Below are 24,262 nucleotides of genomic sequence, written 5' to 3' on the forward strand. Positions count from 1 at the left end.
CTAGGGGTACAAGACTGGACCTGGGGCGGAGGGGCTAGGGGTACAAGACTGGACCTGGGGCGGAGGGGCTAGGGGTACAGGACTGGACCTGGGGTAGGGGCACAGGACTGGACCTGGGGTGGAGGGGCTAGGGGTACAGGACTGGACCTGGGGTGGAGGGGCACAGGACTGGACCTGGGGCGGAGGGGCTAGGGGTACAAGACTGGACCTGGGGCGGAGGGGCTAGGGGTACAAGACTGGACCTGGGGCGGAGGGGCTAGGGGTACAAGACTGGACCTGGGGCGGAGGGGCTAGGGGTACAAGACTGGACCTGGGGCGGAGGGGCTAGGGGTACAACACTGGACCTGGGGCGGAGGGGCACAGGACTGGACCTGGGGCGGAGGGGCTAGGGGTACAGGACTGGACCTGGGGCGGAGGGGCTAGGGGTACAGGACTGGACCTGGGGTGGAGGGGCACAGGACTGGACCTGGGGTGGAGGGGCTAGGGGTACAGGACTGGACCTGGGGTGGAGGGGCACAGGACTGGACCTGGGGTGGAGGGGCTAGGGGTACAGGACTGGACCTGGGGTAGGGGCACAGGACTGGACCTGGGGTGGAGGGGCTAGGGTACAGGACTGGACCTGGGGCGGAGGGGCTAGGGGTACAAGACTGGACCTGGGGCGGAGGGGCTAGGGGTACAAGACTGGACCTGGGGCGGAGGGGCTAGGGGCACAAGACTGGACCTGGGGCGGAGGGGCACAAGACTGGACCTGGGGCGGAGGGGCACAAGACTGGACCTGGGGCGGAGGGGCACAAGACTGGACCTGGGGCGGAGGGGCACAAGACTGGACCTGGGGCAGAGGGGCTAGGGGTACAAGACTGGACCTGGGGCGGAGGGGCTAGGCGTACAGGACTGGACCTGGGGCGGAGGGGCTAGGGGTACAGGACTGGACCTGGGGCGGAGGGGCACAGGACTGGACCTGGGGCGGAGGGGCACAGGACTGGACCTGGGGTGGAGGGGCTAGGGGTACAGGACTGGACCTGGGGTGGAGGGGCTAGGGGTACAAGACTGGACCTGGGGCGGAGGGGCTAGGGGCACAAGACTGGACCTGGGGCGGAGGGGCACAAGACTGGACCTGGGGCGGAGGGGCACAAGACTGGACCTGGGGCGGAGGGGCACAAGACTGGACCTGGGGCGGAGGGGCACAAGACTGGACCTGGGCGGAGGGGCACAAGACTGGACCTGGGGCGGAGGGGCACAAGACTGGACCTGGGGCGGAGGGGCACAAGACTGGACCTGGGGCGGAGGGGCACAAGACTGGACCTGGGGCGGAGGGGCACAAGACTGGACCTGGGGCGGAGGGGCACAAGACTGGACCTGGGGCGGAGGGGCACAAGACTGGACCTGGGGCGGAGGGGCACAAGACTGGACCTGGGGCGGAGGGGCACAAGACTGGACCTGGGGCGGAGGGGCTAGGGGTACAAGACTGGACCTGGGGCGGAGGGGCTAGGGGTACAAGACTGGACCTGGGGCGGAGGGGCACAGGACTGGACCTGGGGCACAGGACTGGACCTGGGGCACAGGACTGGACCTGGGGCACAGGACTGGACCTGGGGCACAGGACTGGACCTGGGGCACAGGACTGGACCTGGGGCGGAGGGGCACAGGACTGGACCTGGGGCGGAGGGGCACAGGACTGGACCTGGGGCGGAAGGGCACAGGACTGGACCTGGGGCACAGGACTGGACCTGGGGCGGAGGGGCACAGGACTGGACCTGGGGTGGAGGGGCTAGGGGTATAAGACTGGACCTGGGGTGGAGGGGCACAGGACTGGACCTGGGGTGGAGGGGTACAGGACTGGACCTAGGGGTTAGTTGATAGGCAGAAGGGTGGAGTGGGGTCAGCCTGTATCCCCCTCCAGGGACCAGGGGTTAGTTGATAGGCAGAAGGGTGGAGTGGGGTCAGCCTGTATCGCCCTCCAGGGACCAGGGGTTAGTTATCTAAGCTTTCTTCTCCTCCAGTATGTTGTGCAGTTCGTCAGCATCCTCTGCTGTTTTGACCCTGATGAGCATGGCGACAGGGTTGGTAGGGTTGTTGTGGTCCACCACAGGGTTAGGAACACAAATCACCATCACGTTGTTCTTCCCCATTCTGGAACAGGGTATGGAAGGCTGGACCATGATGTTCAACAGGATGTTACCTGGAGGAGAGAGAGAGAGAGAGGGGGTTGTTATTGATGAGGTCTGGAGCGGGATGTTACAGACAGACAGGTTATTGATGAGGTCTGGAGCGGGATGTTACAGACAGACAGGTTATTGATGAGGTCTGGACCGGGATGTTACAGACAGACAGGTTATTGATGAGGCCTGGACCAGGATGTTACAGACAGACAGGTTATTGATGAGGTCTGGACCAGGATGTTACAGACAGACAGGTTATTGATGAGGTCTGGACCAGGATGTTACAGACAGACAGGTTATTGATGAGGTCTGGACCGGGATGTTACAGACAGACAGGTTATTGATGAGGTCTGGACCAGGATGTTACAGACAGACAGGTTATTGATGAGGTCTGGACCAGGATGTTACAGACAGACAGGTTATTGATGAGGTCTGGACCAGGGTGTGTGTGTGTGTGTGTGAGTGAGTGAGTGAGTGAGTGAGTGAGTGAGTGAGTGAGTGAGTGAGTGAGTGAGTGAGTGAGTGAGTGAGTGAGTGAGTGAGTGAGTGAGTGAGTGAGTGAGTGAGTGTTGTTATTGATGAGGTCTGGACCAGGATGTTACCTGGAAAAGGAGAGAGAAAAAGAGGGACGAGACTGCAGATATCCACAGTAGTACCTCAGATAGCCACAGTAGTACCTCAGCCACAGTAGTACCTCAGATAGCCACAGTAGTACCTCAGATAGCCACAGTAGTACCTCAGATAGCCACAGTAGTACCTCAGATAGCCACAGTAGTACCTCAGATAGCCACAGTAGTACCTCAGATAGCCACAGTAGTACCTCAGATAGCCACAGTAGTACCTCAGATAGCCACAGTAGTACCTCAGATAGCCACAGTAGTACCTCAGATAGCCACAGTAGTACCTCAGATAGCCACAGTAGTACCTCAGATAGCCACAGTAGTACCTCAGATAGCCACAGTAGTACCTCAGATAGCCACAGTAGTACCTCAGATAGCCACAGTAGTACCTCAGATAGCCACAGTAGTACCTCAGATAGCCACAGTAGTACCTCAGTCTGGCCACTAAAGGGACGAGACTACAGATAGCCACAGTAGTACCTCAGATATCCACAGTAGTACCTCAGATAGCCACACTAGTACCTCAGATAGCCACACTAGTACCTCAGATAGCCACACTAGTACCTCAGATAGCCACACTAGTACCTCAGATAGCCACACTAGTACCTCAGATAGCCACACTAGTACCTCAGATAGCCACACTAGTACCTCAGATAGCCACACTAGTACCTCAGATAGCCACACTAGTACCTCAGATAGCCACACTAGTACCTCAGATAGCCACAGTAGTACCTCAGATAGCCACAGTAGTACCTCAGATAGCCACAGTAGTACCTCAGATAGCCACAGTAGTACCTCAGATAGCCACAGTAGTACCTCAGATAGCCACAGTAGTACCTCAGATAGCCACAGTAGTACCTCAGATAGCCACAGTAGTACCTCAGATAGCCACAGTAGTACCTCAGATAGCCACAGTAGTACCTCAGATAGCCACAGTAGTACCTCAGATAGCCACAGTAGTACCTCAGATAGCCACAGTAGTACCTCAGATAGCCACAGTAGTACCTCAGATAGCCACAGTAGTACCTCAGATAGCCACAGTAGTACCTCAGATATCCACAGTAGTACCTCAGATATCCACAGTAATACCTCAGATAGCCACAGTAGTACCTCAGATAGCCACAGTAGTACCTCAGATAGCCACAGTAGTACCTCAGATAGCCACAGTAGTACCTCAGATAGCCACAGTAGTACCTCAGATAGCCACAGTAGTACCTCAGATAGCCACAGTAGTACCTCAGATAGCCACAGTAGTACCTCAGATAGCCACAGTAGTACCTCAGATAGCCACAGTAGTACCTCAGATAGCCACAGTAGTACCTCAGATAGCCACAGTAGTACCTCAGATAGCCACAGTAGTACCTCAGATAGCCACAGTAGTACCTCAGATAGCCACAGTAGTACCTCAGATAGCCACAGTAGTACCTCAGATAGCCACAGTAGTACCTCAGATAGCCACAGTAGTACCTCAGATAGCCACAGTAGTACCTCAGATAGCCACAGTAGTACCTCAGATAGCCACAGTAGTACCTCAGTCTGGCCACTAAAGGGACGAGACTACAGATAGCCACAGTAGTACCTCAGATATCCACAGTAGTACCTCAGATAGCCACACTAGTACCTCAGATAGCCACACTAGTACCTCAGATAGCCACACTAGTACCTCAGATAGCCACACTAGTACCTCAGATAGCCACACTAGTACCTCAGATAGCCACACTAGTACCACAGTAGTACCTCAGATAGCCACAGTAGTACCTCAGATAGCCACAGTAGTACCTCAGATAGCCACAGTAGTACCTCAGATAGCCACAGTAGTACCTCAGATAGCCACAGTAGTACCTCAGATAGCCACAGTAGTACCTCAGATAGCCACAGTAGTACCTCAGATAGCCACAGTAGTACCTCAGATAGCCACAGTAGTGCCACAGTAGTACCTCAGATAGCCACAGTAGTACCTCAGATAGCCACTAAAGGGACGAGACTACAGATATCCACAGTAATACCTCAGATAGCCACAGTAGTACCTCAGATAGCCACAGTAGTACCTCAGATAGCCACAGTAGTACCTCAGATAGCCACAGTAGTACCTCAGATAGCCACAGTAGTACCTCAGATAGCCACAGTAGTACCTCAGATAGCCACAGTAGTACCTCAGATAGCCACAGTAGTACCTCAGTCTGGCCACTAAAGGGACGAGACTACAGATAGCCACAGTAGTACCTCAGATATCCACAGTAGTACCTCAGATAGCCACACTAGTACCTCAGATAGCCACACTAGTACCTCAGATAGCCACACTAGTACCTCAGATAGCCACACTAGTACCTCAGATAGCCACACTAGTACCTCAGATAGCCACAGTAGTACCTCAGATAGCCACAGACAGTAGTACCTCAGATAGCCACAGTAGTACCTCAGATAGCCACAGTAGTACCTCAGATAGCCACAGTAGTACCTCAGATAGCCACAGTAGTACCTCAGATAGCCACAGTAGTACCTCAGATAGCCACAGTAGTACCTCAGATAGCCACAGTAGTACCTCAGATAGCCACAGTAGTACCTCAGATAGCCACAGTAGTACCTCAGATAGCCACAGTAGTACCTCAGATAGCCACAGTAGTACCTCAGATAGCCACAGTAGTACCTCAGATAGCCACAGTAGTACCTCAGATAGCCACAGTAGTACCTCAGATAGCCACAGTAGTACCTCAGATAGCCACAGTAGTACCTCAGATAGCCACAGTAGTACCTCAGATAGCCACAGTAGTACCTCAGATAGCCACAGTAGTACCTCAGATAGCCACAGTAGTACCTCAGATAGCCACAGTAGTACCTCAGATAGCCACAGTAGTACCTCAGATAGCCACAGTAGTACCTCAGATAGCCACAGTAGTACCTCAGATAGCCACAGTAGTACCTCAGATAGCCACAGTAGTACCTCAGATAGCCACAGTAGTACCTCAGATAGCCACAGTAGTACCTCAGATAGCCACAGTAGTACCTCAGATAGCCACAGTAGTACCTCAGATAGCCACAGTAGTACCTCAGATAGCCACAGTAGTACCTCAGATAGCCACAGTAGTACCTCAGATAGCCACAGAGGGACGACTACAGATACCACAGTAGTACCTCAGATATGCCACAGTAGTACCTCAGATATCCACAGTAGTACCTCAGATAGCCACGGAGTAGTACGCTACAGATAGCCACAGTAGTACCTCAGATAGCCACAGTAGTACCTCGTATGGCAGAGATGAGTAGCTACAGCTCATAGGTCAGGCTTAATAGGGGCTAACTAGCTGTATGGGTCGCAGGCAAAAACACTTTATAAGATTGATAATGGAGTTTCAAAATAAGGCTTCTAATGGCAGGTCACAGGTTTAACCACAAATAAGGCTTAACAGTGGTCAGGTTTCACAAGGCTTAATGCGGTCCAGGAATGTTTCATAAGGCTTAATGCGGTCAGGTTTAATAAGGCTTAATGCGGTGCAGGTTTAATAAGGCTTAATGTGGTCAGGTTTAATAAGGCTTAATGTGGTCAGGTTTAATAAGGCTTAATGTGGTCAGGTTTAATAAGGCTTAATGCGGTCAGGTTTAATAAGGTAAAGCGGTAAGGTTTAATAAGGCTTAATGCGGTCAGGTTTAATAAGGTAAAGGTAAGGTTTAATAAGGCTTAATGTGGTCAGGTTTAATAAGGCTTAATGCGGTCAGGTTTAATAAGGCTTAATGTGGTCAGGTTTCATAAGGCTTAATGCGGTCAGGTTTAATAAGGCTTAATGCGGTCAGGTTTAATAAGGCTTAATGCGGTCAGGTTTAATAAGGCTTAATGCGGTCAGGTTTAATAAGGCTTAATGCGGTCAGGTTTAATAAGGCTTAATGCGGTCAGGTTTAATAAGGCTTAATGCGGTCAGGTTTAATAAGGCTTAATGCGGTCAGGTTTAATAAGGCTTAATGCGGTCAGGTTTAATAAGGCTTAATGCGGTCAGGTTTAATAAGGCTTAATGCGGTCAGGTTTAATAAGGCTTAATGCGGTAAGGCTTAATGCGGTCAGGTTTAATAAGGCTTAATGCGGTCAGGTTTAATAAGGCTTAATGCGGTCAGGTTTAATAAGGCTTAATGCGGTCAGGTTTAATAAGGCTTAATGCGGTCAGGTTTAATAAGGCTTAATGTGGTCAGGTTTAATAAGGCTTAATGCGGTCAGGTTTAATAAGGCTTAATGCGGTCAGGTTTAATAAGGCTTAATGCGGTCAGGTTTAATAAGGCTTAATGCGGTCAGGTTTAATAAGGCTTAATGTGGTCAGGTTTAATAAGGCTTAATGCGGTCAGGTTTAATAAGGCTTAATGCGGTCAGGTTTAATAAGGCTTAATGCGGTCAGGTTTAATAAGGCTTAATGCGGTCAGGTTTAATAAGGCTTAATGCGGTCAGGTTTAATAAGGCTTAATGCGGTCAGGTTTAATAAGGCTTAATGCGGTCAGGTTTAATAAGGCAAGGTTTAATAAGGAAAGGGTTAATAAGGTTTAATAGGAAAAGGTTTAATAAGGTTCAATAAGGAAATGTTTAATAAGGTGTAATAAGGTTTAATAGAGGAAAGGTTTAATAAGGTTTAATAGGGAAAGGGTTAAAGAAAAGGAAAGGTTTAATAAGTAATAAGGAAAGGTTTAATAAGGTTTAATAAGGTTTAATAGATCTAGGTTTTAGGAAAGGTTTAAATAATAAGGTTTAATGGGTTTAATAAGGAAAAGGTTTAATATTTGAAAAACATACCCAGGTTGGTATCGGCGCGGACTAACAGCTGTGTCTTTCCGTCCGACGTCGTTTTCAGATGCAGCGTTCCGACTCCTTTCTCCTTGAACTCCGTCTCCTTCTTATAGAAGAGTTTACACCTGGAAAACACCTGGAACGTCAATCTCATCGTTGTGGAAGAAAACACATTTCTGAAAAATACTGGACGTGTGTAACGAATAACAAAAAAAAAAAAAGCGTAGAATAACTGTAAACTTTCGTTATGTTATCTAAAATAGTCGGTCTTTTCCAGCGAGTTGAAAAGGTTTTTGAAGCAACGCACTGGTAAAATATAACACTGTAAAACGTTTATGGCAAATGTGACCCATAATACATTCCATTGGATGTTTCTAACACTTATATAGGAGATCCTACAGATGTATTAGAGACATATTTATTATTATTAGTATTTTTATTTTAAATGTTTCTGTAAACGACCTACTTCTTGGAGTAAAAGGCGTCAGTCTCCTTGATCTCCTGGACTTCCACTTTGGGCGGTTCGTCCGATTCCTCCCCGTTTTCATCTACGGGGCGACAAGGAAGAGACGGGCAGACGTTATGTAGAGCACGAAACATTATTTCATTAATAAAATAATAAAGAAGAAACCAAGTGTCCGATGTACAGATGAAACCAAACATACGACCTAAATCCCCTTTAAGAATATTCACTAGTTATTTTCCACAATGACCTTACATGTGAGCTCAGACCCTTGAATGTGATATCAAATAAAAATAGATTTAAATCACTGGGATTAAAAACCTGAATGTGAGATTTTAGAGAGGTTGTGTTGTCTATCACTAGCAGCACCATATCACAGGTAACATTCTGGGTGTGTTGTCTATCACTAGCAGCACCATATCACAGGTAACATTCTGATGTTGTCTATCACTAGCAGCACCATATCACCAGGTAACATTCTGAGGATGTTGTCTATCACTAGCAGCACCATATCACCAGGTAACATTCTGGGTGTGTTGTCTAACAGCACCACATCACCAGGTAACATTCTGGGTGTGTTGTCTATCAGCACCATATCACCAGGTAACATTCTGAGTATGTTGTCTAACAGCACCATATCACCAGGTAACATTCTGGGTGTGTTGTCTATCACTAGCAGCACCATATCACCAGGTAACATTCTGGGTGTGTTGTCTAGCAGCACCATATCACCAGGTAACATTCTGGGTGTGTTGTCTATCACTAGCAGCACCATATCACCAGGTAACATTCTGAGGATGTTGTCTATCACTAGCAGCACCATATCACCAGGTAACATTCTGGGTGTGTTGTCTATCAGCACCATATCACCAGGTAACATTCTGAGTATGTTGTCTAACAGCACCATATCACCAGGTAACATTCTGGGTGTGTTGTCTATCACTAGCAGCACCATATCACCAGGTAACATTCTGGGTGTGTTGTCCATCACTAGCAGCACCATATCACCAGGTAACATTCTGGGTGTGTTGTCTAGCAGCACCATATCACCAGGTAACATTCTGGGTGTGTTGTCTATCACTAGCAGCACCATATCACCAGGTAACATTCTGAGGATGTTGTCTATCACTAGCAGCACCATATCACCAGGTAACATTCTGGGTGTGTTGTCTAACAGCACCACATCACCAGGTAACATTCTGGGTGTGTTGTCTATCACTAGCAGCACCATATCACCAGGTAACATTCTGAGGATGTTGTCTATCACTAGCAGCACCATATCACCAGGTAACATTCTGGGTGTGTTGTCTATCACTAGCAGCACCATATCACCAGGTAACATTCTGGGTGTGTTGTCTAGCAGCACCATATCACCAGGTAACATTCTGAGTGTGTTGTCTATCACTAGCAGCACCATATCACCAGGTAACATTCTGAGGATGTTGTCTATCAGCACCATATCACCAGGTAACATTCTGAGTGTGTTGTCTATCACTAGCAGCACCATATCACCAGGTAACATTCTGAGTGTGTTGTCTAGCAGCACCATATCACCAGGTAACATTCTGGGTGTGTTGTCTACCACTAGCAGCACCATATCACCAGGTAACATTCTGGGTGTGTTGTCTATCACTAGCAGCACCATATCACCAGGTAACATTCTGGGTGTGTTGTCTATCACTAGCAGCACCATATCACCAGGTAACATTCTGGGTGTGTTGTCTAACAGCACCATATCACCAGGTAACATTCTGAGGATGTTGTCTATCACTAGCAGCACCATATCACCAGGTAACATTCTGGGTGTGTTGTCTATCACTAGCAGCACCATATCACCAGGTAACATTCTGGGTGTGTTGTCTATCACTATCAGCACCATATCACCAGGTAACATTCTGGGTGTGTTGTCTATCACTAGCAGCACCATATCACCAGGTAACATTCTGGGTGTGTTGTCTAACAGCACCACATCACCAGGTAACATTCTGGGTGTGTTGTCTATCAGCACCATATCACCAGGTAACATTCTGGGTGTGTTGTCTATAAGCACCATATCAACAGGTAACATTCTGGGTGAGTTGTCTATCACTAGCAGCACCATATCACCAGGTAACATTCTGGGTGTGTTGTCTAACAGCACCACATCACCAGGTAACATTCTGGGTGTGTTGTCTATCACTAGCAGCACCATATCACCAGGTAACATTCTGAGGATGTTGTCTATCACTAGCAGCACCATATCACCAGGTAACATTCTGGGTGTGTTGTCTATCAGCACCATATCACCAGGTAACATTCTGGGTGTGTTGTCTATCAGCACCATATCACCAGGTAACATTCTGGGTGTGTTGTCTATCAGCACCATATCACCAGGTAACATTCTGGGTGTGTTGTCTATCACTAGCAGCACCATATCACCAGGTAACATTCTGGGTGTGTTGTCTATCACTAGCAGCACCATATCACCAGGTAACATTCTGGGTGTGTTGTCTAACAGCACCATATCACCAGGTAACATTCTGGGTGTGTTGTCTAACAGCACCATATCACCAGGTAACATTCTGGGTGTGTTGTCCATCACTAGCAGCACCATATCACCAGGTAACATTCTGAGGATGTTGTCTATCACTAGCAGCACCATATCACCAGGTAACATTCTGGGTGTGTTGTCTAACAGCACCACATCACCAGGTAACATTCTGGGTGTGTTGTCTATCACTAGCAGCACCATATCACCAGGTAACATTCTGGGTGTGTTATCTAGCAGCACCATATCACCAGGTAACATTCTGGGTGTGTTGTCTATCACTAGCAGCACCATATCACCAGGTAACATTCTGGGTGTGTTGTCTATCACTAGCAGCACCATATCACCAGGTAACATTCTGGGTGTGTTGTCTAACAGCACCATATCACCAGGTAACATTCTGGGTGTGTTGTCTATCAGCACCATACCACCAGGTAACATTCTGGGTGTGTTGTCTATCAGCACCATACCACCAGGTAACATTCTGGGTGTGTTGTCTAGCAGCACCATATCACCAGGTAACATTCTGGGTGTGTTGTCTATCACTAGCAGCACCATATCACCAGGTAACATTCTGGGTGTGTTGTCTAACAGCACCATATCACCAGGTAACATTCTGGGTGTGTTGTCCATCACTAGCAGCACCATATCACCAGGTAACATTCTGGGTGTGTTGTCTAGCAGCACCATATCACCAGGTAACATTCTGGGTGTGTTGTCTATCACTAGCAGCACCATATCACCAGGTAACATTCTGGGTGTGTTGTCTATCACTAGCAGCACCATATCACCAGGTAACATTCTGGGTGTGTTGTCTATCAGCACCATACCACCAGGTAACATTCTGGGTGTGTTGTCTATCAGCACCATACCACCAAGGAACATTCTGGGTGTGTTGTCTATCAGCACCATACCACCAGGTAACATTCTGGGTGTGTTGTCCATCACTAGCAGCACCATATCACCAGGTAACATTCTGGGTGTGTTGTCTATCACTAGCAGCACCATATCACCAGGTAACATTCTGGGTGTGTTGTCTAGCAGCACCATATCACCAGGTAACATTCTGGGTGTGTTGTCTAGCAGCACCATATCACCAGGTAACATTCTGGGTGTGTTGTCTATCACTAGCAGCACCATATCACCAGGTAACATTCTGGGTGTGTTGTCTAGCAGCACCATATCACCAGGTAACATTCTGGGTGTGTTGTCTAGCAGCACCATATCACCAGGTAACATTCTGGGTGTGTTGTCTAGCAGCACCATATCACCAGGTAACATTCTGGGTGTGTTGTCTATCTACAGCACCATATCACCAGGTAACATTCTGGGTGTGTTGTCTATCACTAGCAGCACCATATCACCAGGTAACATTCTGGGTGTGTTGTCCATCACTAGCAGCACCATATCACCAGGTAACATTCTGGGTGTGTTGTATCACTAGCAGCACCATATCACCAGGTAACATTCTGGGTGTGTTGTCTATCACTAGCAGCACCATATCACCAGGTAACATTCTGGGTGTGTTGTCTATCACTAGCAGCACCATATCACCAGGTAACATTCTGGGTGTGTTGTCTAGCAGAACCATATCACCAGGTAACATTCTGGGTGTGTTGTCTAGCAGCACCATATCACCAGGTAACATTCTGGGTGTGTTGTCTATCACTATCAGCACCATATCACCAGGTAACATTCTGGGTGTGTTGTCTATCAGCACCATATCACCAGGTAACATTCTGGGTGTGTTGTCTATCACTAGCAGCACCATATCACCAGGTAACATTCTGGGTGTGTTGTCTATCACTAGCAGCACCATATCACCAGGTAACATTCTGGGTGTGTTGTCTATCACTAGCAGCACCATATCACCAGGTAACATTCTGGGTGTGTTGTCCATCACTAGCAGCACCATATCACCAGGTAACATTCTGGGTGTGTTGTCTAGCAGCACCATATCACCAGGTAACATTCTGAGTATGTTGTCTATCAGCACCATATCACCAGGTAACATTCTGGGTGTGTTGTCTATCACTAGCAGCACCATATCACCAGGTAACATTCTGGGTGTGTTGTCCATCACTAGCAGCACCATATCACCAGGTAACACTCTGGGTGTGTTGTCTATCACTAGCAGCACCATATCACCAGGTAACATTCTGGGTGTGTTGTCTAGCAGCACCATATCACCAGGTAACATTCTGGGTGTGTTGTCCATCACTAGCAGCACCATATCACCAGGTAACATTCTGAGGATGTTGTCTATCACTAGCAGCACCATATCACCAGGTAACATTCTGAGGATGTTGTCTATCACTAGCAGCACCATATCACCAGGTAACATGAAGCACAATCACCAGGTAACATTCTGAGGATGTTGTCTATCACTAGCAGCACCATATCACCAGGTAACATTCTGGGTGTGTTGTCTATCACTAGCAGCACCATATCACCAGGTAACATTCTGGGTGTGTTGTCTAGCAGCACCACATGATATCACAGCTGTCAGGACAGTAAAGTATAATATTTATATTACCCTACATACATTAAATCTTCCATATCGTACCTGTTGTCTGGGTGGGGGCAGCCTCAGCTTTGGCCCCACTGAAGGAGAAGGCAGGAGGTGCAGCACCTCCGAACAGAGAGGTGGAGAAGACACTGGGAGCTCCTCCGGAGCTCAGAGACCCTAACGCTGAGCTGCTCCGCTTCTGGTCCAAGTTAAAGCTGATGCCAGCGGGGATCGGAGAGGGAGCGACGGCTGAGCTTTCCACCGGGTCCTTGTCCTTACTGAAGGAGAACAGCGGCGCCCGTGGCTGTCGAGCCAGCGGTACCAGAGGAGGAGGGTGGCGGCGGTGGTGGTGCTGCCCGCTTCTCCTCTGATCCCCCGCATCGCTACGGCTCTCTGAGCTCCCGTCCGCCACCGCCACAGCAGCTCCCGTCACAGCTCCACTCCCTCCACTCCCCTCCGTATTTCTTATCGATGCTGGCCAGGTGCTTTTCATAGTCTCTGAAGATGGGGTTCAGGTCACAGAGAGGGTTTCCGTTGACGTGCTTGGTGATCCAGTCCCTGACGGAGCAGTTGAGAGCTGTGAGCTGCCTGCTGTATTCCCGGGTGTTACCGCTGTTAGAGGAGAGAGGGGAGCTGGAGATGAGAGACTGACTGGAAACCACGGGGGACGAACCATTAGACCGCTGCCCCGCGATGACAGCACTGGAGGAGGGACCGCTGAATGTTAATGAACCTAGGAGAGGAGGAGGAGGATGGGGGATAGGAGGGATAGAGGAGAGGAGGAGGGGGGAGAGAGGAGAGGAGAGGAAGAGAGGAGGGGATAGAGGAGAGGAGGATAGAGGAGAGGAGGATAGAGGAGAGGAGGATAGAGGAGGAGGGGGATAGAGGAGAGGAGGAGGGGGATAGAGGAGAGGAGGGGGATAGAGGAGAGGAGGGGGATAGAGGAGAGGAGGAGGGGGAGAGAGGAGAGGAGGAGGGGGGAGAGAGGAGAGGAGAAGAGGAGGGGGAGAGAGGAGAGGAGAAGAGGAGGGGGAGAGAGGAGAGGAGAAGAGGAGAGGAGGGGATAGAGGAGAGGAGGATAGAGGAGAGGAGGATAGAGGAGGAGGGGGATAGAGGAGAGGAGGGGGATAGAGGAGAGGAGGGGGATAGAGGAGAGGAGGGGGATAGAGGAGAGGAGGGGGATAGAGGAGAGGAGGGGGGGATAGAGGAGAGGAGGGGGATAGAGGAGAGGAGGGGGATAGAGGAGAGGAGGGGGATAGAGGAGAGGAGGGGGATAGAGGAGAGGAGGGGGATAGAGGAGAGGAGGGGGATAGAGGAGAGGAGGGGGATAGAGGAGAGGGGGGATAGAGGAGAGGGGGACAGAGGAGAGGAGGGACAGAGGAGAGGAGGGGGAAGATAGAGGAGAGGAGGGGGGGATAGAGGAGGTGGGACAGAGGAGAGGAAGAGGGGGATAGAGGAGAGGAGGAGAGGGGATAGAGGAGAGGAGGAGGGGGATAGAGGAGAGGGGATAGAGGAGAGGGGATAGAGGAGAGGAGGAGGGGTGATAGAGGAGAGGGGATAGAGGAGAGGAGGAGAGGGGATAGAGGAGAGGGGATAGAGGAGAGGGGATAGAGGAGAGGGGATAGAGGAGAGGGGATAGAGGAGAGGAGGAGGGGTGATAGAGGAGAGGGGATAGAGGAGAGGAGGAGGGGTGATAGAGGAGAGGGGATAGAGGAGAGGAGGAGAGGGGATAGAGGAGAGGAGGAGAGGGGATAGAGGAGAGGAGGAGAGGGGATAGAGGAGAGGAGGAGAGGGGATAGAGGAGAGGAGGAGGGGGGATAGAGGAGAGGAGGAGAGGAGAGGGGATAGAGGAGAGGAGGAGGGGGGATAGAGGAGAGGAGGAGAGGGGATAGAGGAGAGGGGATAGAGGAGAGGAGGAGGGGGATAGAGGAGAGGAGGAGAGGGGATAGAGGAGAGGAGGAGAGGGGATAAGGGGGAGAGGAGGAGGTGAAGAGAGAACCAGAACGTAAACGTTACAGCAGAGAGAGAAGCAGTGATACCTCAGAGCCTTAAGGCTTCAGCATGAGTCACACGGCACCGTTTGTCCATTTTGAGACGCTGTAGCCTGTAAACACTTCCTCAAAAAACAGTCCAGATTTCATCTAAGATAACTCAAGACATACAATATATTTCTACATCTGACTAGGATGTTTGGTGCAGAATTTCTCAAGTGAAAACATTTGCATGAAAACTAGCCTGTCACTGAGTGACAAACAGATCTGTGAAGAATCATGCCGCAGACCAAAACATCACAAAATGGCGTCATCCATATATGGACAAACTGTTTCAGATGGGAAGCACGCGGAGGCCCTCAGTATGCCCTGTGTTTCAGATGGGAAGCCCTCAGTATGCCCTGTGTTTCAGATGGGAAGCCCTCAGTATGCCCTGTGTTTCAGATGGGAAGCCCTCAGTATGCCCTGTGTTTCAGATGGGAAGCCCTCAGTATGCCCTGTGTTTCAGATGGGAAGCCCTCAGTATGCCCTGTGTTTCAGATGGGAAGCCCTCAGTATGCCCTGTGTTTCAGATGGGAAGCCCTCAGTATGCCCTGTGTTTCAGATGGGAAGCCCTCAGTATGCCCTGTGTTTCAGATGGGAAGCCCTCAGTATGCCCTGTGTTTCAGATGGGAAGCCCTCAGTATGCCCTGTGTTTCAGATGGGAAGCCCTCAGTATGCCCTGTGTTTCAGATGGGAAGCCCTCAGTATGCCCTGTGTTTCAGATGGGAAGCCCTCAGTATGCCCTGTGTTTCAGATGGGAAGCCCTCAGTATGCCCTGTGTTTCAGATGGGAAGCCTTCAGTATGCCCTGTGTTTCAGATGGGAAGCCCTCAGTATGCCCTGTGTTTCAGATGGGAAGCCCTCAGTATGCCCTGTGTTTCAGATGGGAAGCCCTCAGTATGCCCTGTGTTTCAGATGGGAAGCCCTCAGTATGCCCTGTGTTTCAGATGGGAAGCCCTCAGTATGCCCTGTGTTTCAGATGGGAGGCCCTCAGTATGCCCTGTGTTTCAGATGGGAGGCCCTCAGTATGCCCTGTGTTTCAGATGGGAAGCCCTCAGTATGCCCTGTGTTTCAGATGGGAAGCCCTCAGTATGCCCTGTGTTTCAGATGGGAAGCCCTCAGTATGCCCTGTGTTTCAGATGGGAAGCCCTCAGTATGCCCTGTGTTTCAGATGGGAAGCCCTCAGTATGCCCTGTGTTTCAGATGGGAAGCCCTCAGTATGCCCTGTGTTTCAGATGGGAGGCCCTCAGTATGCCCTGTGTTTCAGATGGGAGGCCCTCAGTATGCCCTGTGTTTCAGATGGGAAGCCCTCAGTATGCCCTGTGTTTCAGATGGGAGGCCCTCAGTATGCCCTGTGTTTCAGATGGGAAGCCCTCAGTATGCCCTGTGTTTCAGATGGGAAGCCCTCAGTATGCCCTGTGTTTCAGATGGGAAGCCCTCAGTATGCCCTGTGTTTCAGATGGGAGGCCCTCAGTATGCCCTGTGTTTCAGATGGGAAGCCCTCAGTATGCCCTGTGTTTCAGATGGGAAGCCCTCAGTATGCCCTGTGTTTCAGATGGGAAGCCCTCAGTATGCCCTGTGTTTCAGATGGGAGGCCCTCAGTATGCCCTGTGTTTCAGATGGGAAGCCCTCAGTATGCCCTGTGTTTCAGATGGGAAGCCCTCAGTATGCCCTGTGTTTCAGATGGGAAGCCCTCAGTATGCCCTGTGTTTCAGATGGGAAGCCCTCAGTATGCCCTGGTGTTTCAGATGGGAAGCCCTCAGTATGCCCTGGTGTTTCAGATGGGAAGCCCTCAGTATGCCCTGTGTTTCAGATGGGAAGCCCTCAGTATGCCCTGTGTTTCAGATGGGAAGCCCTCAGTATGCCCTGTGTTTCAGATGGGAAGCCCTCAGTATGCCCTGTGTTTCAGATGGGAAGCCCTCAGTATGCCCTGGTGTTTGACGGTAGAGAAGGAGAGCTATGTGGCAGTGACAGCAGAGCGAGAGACGGACGGCGAGAGACGGACGGCGAGAGACGGAGAGCGAGAGACGGAGGGCGAGAGACGGAGGGCGAGAGACGGAGGGCGAGAGACGGACAGCGAGAGACGGAGGGCGAGAGACGGAGGGCGAGAGACGGACGGCGAGAGACGGAGGGCGAGAGACGGAGGGCGAGAGACGGAGGGCGAGAGACGGAGGGCGAGAGACGGAGGGCGAGAGACGGAGGGCGAGAGACGGACGGCGAGAGACGGACGGCGAGAGACGGAGGTCGAGAGACGGAGGGCGAGAGACGGAGGGCGAGAGACGGACGGCGAGAGACGGACGGCGAGAGACGGACGGCGAGAGACGGAGGGCGAGAGACGGAGGGCGAGAGACGGAGGGCGAGAGACGGAGGGCGAGAGACGGAGCGGCGAGAGACGGACGGCGAGAGACGGACGGCGAGAGACGGAGGGCGAGAGACGGACGGCGAGAGACGGAGGGCGAGAGACGGACGGCGAGAGACGGACGGCGAGAGACGGAGGGCGAGAGACGGACGGAGAGAGACGGAGAGCGAGAGACGGACAGCGAGAGACGGAGAGCGAGAGACGGAGAGCGAGAGACGGACGGCGAGAGACGGAGAGCGAGAGACGGACGGCGAGAGACGGACGGCGAGAGACGGACGGAGAGAGACGGAGGGCGAGAGACGGACAGCGAGAGACGGAGAGCGAGAGACGGACGGAGAGAGACGGAGAGCGAGAGACGGACGGCGAGAGACGGACGGCGAGAGACGGACGGCGAGAGACGGACGGCGAGAGACGGACGGAGAACGAACAAGTCCTAGACTAACTGACTACTGGAGCATCTCTGTTCTGTCATTCTGCCCTCAGGCACCACACTGGGAGAGGAGCCGCCACACACAGCGAACCCCACTGATTCAGCTCCATTATCCTGTAATACCAGATCCACAGAGGGAACCCCACTGACAGCTCCATTATCCTGTAATACCAGATCCACACAGCGAACCCCACTGATTCAGCTCCATTATCCTGTAATACCAGATCCACAGAGGGAACCCCACTGATTCAGCTCCATTATCCTCATACCAGATCCACAGAGGGAACCCCACTGATTCAGCTCCATTATCCTGTAATAGCAGATCCACAGAGGGAACCCCACTGATTCAGCTCCATTATCCTGTAATAGCAGATCCACAGAGGGAACCCCACTGATTCACCTCCATTATCCTGTAATACCAGATCCACAGAGGGAACCCCACTGATTCAGCTCCATTATCCTGTAATAGCAGATCCAGAGGGAACCCCACTGATTCAGCTCCATTATCCTCATACCAGATCCACAGAGGGAACCCCACTGATTCAGCTCCATTATCCTGTAATACCAGATCCACAGAGGGAACCCCACTGATTCAGCTCCATTATCCTATAATACCAGATCCACAGAGGGAACCCCACTGATTCAGCTCCATTATCCTGTAATACCAGATCCACAGACGGAACCCCACTGATTCAGCTCCATTATCCTGTAATACCAGATCCACAGAGGGAACCCCACTGATTCAGCTCCATTATCCTGTAATACCAGATCCACAGAGGGAACCCCACTGATTCAGCTCCATTATCCTGTAATACCAGATCCACAGAGGGAACCCCACTGATTCAGCTCCATTATCCTGTAATACCAGATCCACAGAGGGAACCCCACTGATTCAGCTCCATTATCCTGTAATACCAGATCCACAGAGGGAACCCCACTGATTCAGCTCCATTATCCTGTAATACCAGATCCACAGAGGGAACCCCACTGATTCAGCTCCATTATCCTGTAATACCAGATCCACAGAGGGAACCCCACTGATTCAGCTCCATTATCCTGTAATACCAGATCCACAGAGGGAACCCCACTGATTCAGCTCCATTATCCTCATACCAGATCCACAGAGGGAACCCCACTGATTCACCTCCATTATCCTGTAATACCAGATCCACAGAGGGAACCCCACTGATTCAGCTCCATTATCCTGTAATACCAGATCCACAGAGGGAACCCCACTGATTCAGCTCCATTATCCTGTAATACCAGATCCACAGAGGGAACCCCACTGATTCAGCTCCATTATCCTGTAATACCAGATCCACAGAGGGAACCCCACTGATTCAGCTCCATTATCCTGTAATACCAGATCCACAGAGGGAACCCCACTGATTCAGCTCCATTATCCTGTAATACCAGATCCACAGAGGGAACCCCACTGATTCAGCTCCATTATCCTGTAATACCAGATCCACAGAGGGAACCCCACTGATTCAGCTCCATTATCCTGTAATACCAGATCCACAGAGGGAACCCCACTGATTCAGCTCCATTATCCTGTAATACCAGATCCACAGAGGGAACCCCACTGATTCAGCTCCATTATCCTGTAATACCAGATCCACAGAGGGAACCCCACTGATTCACCTCCATTATCCTGTAATACCAGATCCACAGAGGGAACCCCACTGATTCACCTCCATTATCCTGTAATACCAGATCCACAGAGGGAACCCCACTGATTCAGCTCCATTATCCTGTAATACCAGATCCACAGAGGGAACCCCACTGATTCAGCTCCATTATCCTGTAATACCAGATCCACAGAGGGAACCCCACTGATTCAGCTCCATTATCCTGTAATACCAGATCCACAGAGGGAACCCCACTGATTCAGCTCCATTATCCTGTAATACCAGATCCACAGAGGGAACCCCACTGATTCATCTCCATTATCCTGTAATACCAGATCCACAGAGGGAACCCCACTGATTCAGCTCCATTATCCTCATACCAGATCCACAGAGGGAACCCCACTGATTCAGCTCCATTATTCTGTAATACCAGATCCACAGAGGGAACCCCACTGATTCAGCTCCATTATCCTGTAATACCAGATCCACAGAGGGAACCCCACTGATTCAGCTCCATTATCCTGTAATACCAGATCCACAGAGGGAACCCCACTGATTCAGCTCCATTATCCTGTAATACCAGATCCACAGAGGGAACCCCACTGATTCAGCTCCATTATCCTGTAATACCAGATCCACAGAGGGAACCCCACTGATTCAGCTCCATTATCCTGTAATACCAGATCCACAGAGGGAACCCCACTGATTCAGCTCCATTATCCTGTAATACCAGATCCACAGAGGGAACCCCACTGATTCAGCTCCATTATCCTGTAATACCAGATCCACAGAGGGAACCCCACTGATTCAGCTCCATTATCCTGTAATACCAGATCCACAGAGGGAACCCCACTGATTCAGCTCCATTATCCTGTAATACCAGATCCACAGAGGGAACCCCACTGATTCAGCTCCATTATCCTGTAATACCAGATCCACAGAGGGAACCCCACTGATTCAGCTCCATTATCCTGTAATACCAGATCCACAGAGGGAACCCCACTGATTCAGCTCCATTATCCTCATACCAGATCCCGCTGAACAATGGAGGATTTTCAAAAGTTATACTAACGGACTTGCACATTAACAATCAATCAGTCTCTTACCTGGTGTGGCGGTGGTCTTGGTGGCAGTAGGCGAGGTGAACCCCGTGAAGGCTGGAGTGACGGGTTTGACGCTGTTCCCATTGGACAGTCCAGACAGGGGTTTGAACCCTACCCCGCTATCGAACCCGGAGAAGGTCGCGACCCCCCCAGCAGCTGGCCCGGGTCCAGACGTAGGGGCCAGGGAGAAACCTTTAAACACTTTGAACGCTCCTCCACTCTGCCCCTGTAGGCAGAAAAGACAGGAAGTAAACAAATGATTCACTAGGAAACTGGATGCTTCCATCGCCCTCCATTAGGCTAAAACATCACCGGAGGGGGGGCGCTTTAAAAAAGGACTTCTGGCATCCAAGGAAGGAAGGAAGGAAGGAAGGAAGGAAGGAAGGACTGCTTGTCTTGGGTTAAAGTAAAGCTGGAAGGAAGGAAGGAATTGGAAGGAAGGAAGGAAGGAAGGAAGGAAGGAAGGAAGGAAGGAAGGAAGGAAGGAAGGAAGGAAGGAAGGAAGGAGGAAGGAAGGAAGGAAGGAAGGGACTGCTTGACTTGGGTTAAAGTAAAGCTGGGAGGAAGGGACTGCTGAATTGGGTTAAAGTAAAGCTGGGAGGAAGGGACTGCTGAATTGGGTTAAAGTAAAGCTGGGAGGAAGGGACTGCTGAATTGGGTTAAAGTAAAGCTGGGAGGAAGGGACTGCTGAATTGGGTTAAAGTAAAGCTGGGAGGAAGGGACTGCTGAATTGGGTTAAAGTAAAGCTGGGAGGAAGGGACTGCTGAATTGGGTTAAAGTAAAGCTGGGAGGAAGGGACTGCTGAATTGGGTTAAAGTAAAGCTGGGAGGAAGGGACTGCTGAATTGGGTTAAAGTAAAGCTGGGAGGAAGGGACTGCTGAATTGGGTTAAAGTAAAGCTGGGAGGAAGGGACTGCTGAATTGGGTTAAAGTAAAGCTGGGAGGAAGGGACTGCTGAATTGGGTTAAAGTAAAGCTGGGAGGAAGGGACTGCTGAATTGGGTTAAAGTAAAGCTGGGAGGAAGGGACTGCTGAATTGGGTTAAAGTAAAGCTGGGAGGAAGGGACTGCTGAATTGGGTTAAAGTAAAGCTGGGAGGAAGGGACTGCTGAATTGGGTTAAAGTAAAGCTGGGAGGAAGGGACTGCTGAATTGGGTTAAAGTAAAGCTGGGAGGAAGGGACTGCTGAATTGGGTTAAAGTAAAGCTGGGAGGAAGGGACTGCTGAATTGGGTTAAAGTAAAGCTGGGAGGAAGGGACTGCTGAATTGGGTTAAAGTAAAGCTGGGAGGAAGGGACTGCTGAATTGGGTTAAAGTAAAGCTGGGAGGAAGGGACTGCTGAATTGGGTTAAAGTAAAGCTGGGAGGAAGGGACTGCTGAATTGGGTTAAAGTAAAGCTGGGAGGAAGGGACTGCTGAATTGGGTTAAAGTAAAGCTGGGAGGAAGGGACTGCTGAATTGGGTTAAAGTAAAGCTGGGAGGAAGGGACTGCTGAATTGGGTTAAAGTAAAGCTGGGAGGAAGGGACTGCTGAATTGGGTTAAAGTAAAGCTGGGAGGAAGGGACTGCTGAATTGGGTTAAAGTAAAGCTGGGAGGAAGGGACTGCTGAATTGGGTTAAAGTAAAGCTGGGAGGAAGGGACTGCTGAATTGGGTTAAAGTAAAGCTGGGTTGTGTTCAGTAGCCACTAAAACTGAAGAAAACATGAAAACAGGGATGCAGTTACCACCTGAACTTATGCAATAAGAAACGCTTGTTCTTTCTCCTAATGAACATGACCCAGGTTTCCCCCCTCTGACTGACAGACAGACAGCATGCAGTGAGCTAGTTCCTGTTGGTTAGTCAGTCAGGAAGCCTACCTCTGAACCAGCAGCACGACGCTTGGCCTTCTTGATGGGCCTGCTCTTCATCACATCGTCACTAGCGATGGAAAACATCCCTGCCTGATGAACACCATCAGAAAACGATTAGAAATAGGATCAAATATGTACAGTCCATCCTCACTGTGTAATATAGTCCGTCCTCACTGTGTAATATAGTCCGTCCTCACTGTGTAATATAGTCCGTCCTCACTGTGTAATACAGTCCGTCCTCACTGTGTAATATAGTCCGTCTTCACTGTGTAATATAGTCCGTCCTCACTGTGTAATATAGTCCGTCCTCACTGTGTAATATAGTCCGTCCTCACTGTGTAATATAGTCCGTCCTCACTGTGTAATATAGTCCGTCCTCACTGTGTAATATAGTCCGTCCTCACTGTGTAATATAGTCCGTCCTCACTGTGTAATATAGTCCGTCCTCACTGTGTAATATAGTCCGTCCTCACTGTGTAATATAGTCCGTCTTCACTGTGTAATATAGTCCGTCCTCACTGTGTAATATAGTCCGTCCTCACTGTGTAATACAGTCCGTCCTCACTGTGTAATACAGTCCGTCCTCACTGTGTAATACAGTCCGCCCTCACTGTGTAATACAGTCCGCCCTCACTGTGTAATACAGTCCGCCCTCACTGTGTAATACAGTCCGCCCTCACTGTGTCATACAGTCCGCCCTCACTGTGTCATACAGTCCGCCCTCACCTCACTGTGTCATACAGTCCGCCCTCACTGTGTCATACAGTCCGCCCTCACTGTGTCATACAGTCCGCCCTCACTGTGTCATACAGTCCGCCCTCACTGTGTCATACAGTCCGCCCTCACTGTGTCATACAGTCCGCCCTCACTGTGTCATACAGTCCGCCCTCACTGTGTCATACAGTCCGTCCTCACTGTGTCATACAGTCCGTCCTCACTGTGTCATACAGTCCGTCCTCACTGTGTCATACAGTCCGTCCTCACTGTGTCATACAGTCCGTCCTCACTGTGTCATACAGTCCGTCCTCACTGTGTCATACAGTCCGTCCTCACTGTGTCATACAGTCCGTCCTCACTGTGTCACAGTCCGTCCTCACTGTGTCTACAGTCCGTCCTCACTGTGTCATACAGTCCGTCCTCACTGTGTCATACAGTCCGTCCTCACTGTGTCATACAGTCCGTCCTCACTGTGTCATACAGTCCGTCCTCACTGTGTCATACAGTCCGTCCTCACTGTGTCATACAGTCCGTCCTCACTGTGTCATACAGTCCGTCCTCACTGTGTCATACAGTCCGTCCTCACTGTGTCATACAGTCCGTCCTCACTGTGTCATACAGTCCGTCCTCACTGTGTCATACAGTCCGTCCTCACTGTGTCATACAGTCCGTCCTCACTGTGTCATACAGTCCGTCCTCACTGTGTCATACAGTCCGTCCTCACTGTGTCATACAGTCCGTCCTCACTGTGTCATACAGTCCGTCCTCACTGTGTCTTACAGTCCGTCCTCACTGTGTCATATAGTCCGTCCTCACTGTGTCATATAGTCCGTCCTCACTGTGTCATATAGTCCGTCCTCACTGTGTCATATAGTCCGTCCTCACTGTGTCATATAGTCCGTCCTCACTGTGTCATATAGTCCGTCCTCACTGTGTCATATAGTCCGTCCTCACTGTGTCATATAGTCCGTCCTCACTGTGTCATATAGTCCGTCCTCACTGTGTCATATAGTCCGTCCTCACTGTGTCATATAGTCCGTCCTCACTGTGTCATATAGTCCGTCCTCACTGTGTCGTATAGTCCGTCCTCACTGTGTCATATAGT

The 24,262-nt window shown here is 50.3% G+C and overlaps 1 pseudogene; it reads right to left on the minus strand.

The window, feature by feature from the left end:
- Positions 1 to 1,735: 1,735 nt before the first annotated feature.
- Positions 1,736 to 24,262, minus strand: part of LOC106591976 (nuclear pore complex protein Nup50-like) — a 31,557-nt pseudogene continuing 9,030 nt past the window's right edge.

Source organism: Salmo salar, unplaced genomic scaffold, assembly GCF_905237065.1.
Source record: "Salmo salar unplaced genomic scaffold, Ssal_v3.1, whole genome shotgun sequence".
Classification (NCBI taxonomy): Eukaryota; Metazoa; Chordata; class Actinopteri; order Salmoniformes; family Salmonidae; genus Salmo; species Salmo salar.